The sequence below is a fragment of the Octopus bimaculoides genome, chromosome 10, assembly GCF_001194135.2.
Source record: "Octopus bimaculoides isolate UCB-OBI-ISO-001 chromosome 10, ASM119413v2, whole genome shotgun sequence".
NCBI lineage: Eukaryota > Metazoa > Mollusca > Cephalopoda > Octopoda > Octopodidae > Octopus > Octopus bimaculoides.
Window position 1 is genome coordinate 35,089,591 of NC_068990.1, and position 1,390 is coordinate 35,090,980.

Sequence of the window (1,390 nt, forward strand, 5' to 3'; positions counted from 1 at the left end):
AATAAGGTTTTCAAAGATTTGTGTTGCCTTTTGCATTTAAGGACTTTGTGTGTATTAATGATATTGTTCATTTTCGGGTCTGTGGTGAGTAAGGGGAGGTTTTGTTTAATTTTGGTGTATGCTTCGATGTTTTTGGGGTTATGGGTGGAGATGTATGGAAGTATTTTAGGGTTGGGTGTGTTATTATGTTGGTTGGTTTTTAGTGTGTTTTTGTCAAGTTCCTTGGCACGTTTTATTCCAAGATGTATGAGTGTGGAGGGATATTGGCGTTGTAACAGTGTTTTTTTGAGATCTTGTAAGCGTATTTCTCTGGGAAGTGAGCTCAGAAAATAATGATACATTGACACTGCACTATTTCTTCTGTGCATGCTGCTTTGAATTAACGTCAATCTGAAAATATAGATCTCTAAGATATAAAACGGATTTGTAACGATTCTCTGTCTAGACTCCGATTAGACGACAACATATATGTACCGTTCTGGCAGAATTGTTAGCAAGCCAGGAAAGATACTCAGGGACATTTACCCCGTCTCTATGTTCTGGGTTTAAATATCTACGTGGTTGGCTCTGCCATTCATCCTCTCAGGGTCGATAAAATAAGTACAATTTGAGCACTGGGGTCGATGTAATGCACGTACTCCCTCTCTCAAATATGCTGGCTTTGTGTCTAATTTGAAACCAAGATGTATGCCACCAATTATTTCATTTTATGCAGCACATTTTCTTGTTCATACAGCCCGAATAATGATTCAGACGGAGCATCGATCCACGAGGTATCGTTGGGCTACAGGCACTCCGAATGTCTCTTTTTCCTACCACTAATCATAAAGAGTGGAAAAATATTTGGCAAGGTATCACAGACGACGCTAAAATTTCGCCTATTATACCAGCCTGGAGTTGTACTTTACGATCGATACCGGTGGTTAAGCACGAAAAATATATAACAACCGCAAACGATATATTAATACGCCAAGGCTAATTTAAATTCCACCGAGGTCAACTTTGTCTTTGATCCTTTCGGGGTCGATAAATTAAGTACCAGTTTCGTACTGTGGTCGATCTAATCGACTGGTTCCCTCCCCAAAAATTTTGGGCCTTGTGCCTAGAGTGGAAAAGAATATGCCAAGGTTAAATGTGTGACAACGAAGGGAGATGTGAAAATAGAAAGTTAGTTAACAATGAAAGCTGTTGTTAAGTGGTCAAATATTGTTAAGTGTTAAGTTAAAGGAAAAGATAGTGGGGAAGACACGGAAGAAGAGAGAGACTTTCTTTAGTGAAGGGAATGTGGTATGGTTGAAGAGGGAGAAGGAGAGAGTGAGGAAGAGGGAGGGAGAGAGGAAGAGAGGGAGAGAGGGAGAGAGGGAGAGAGAGAGGGAGATAGAGAGAGAGA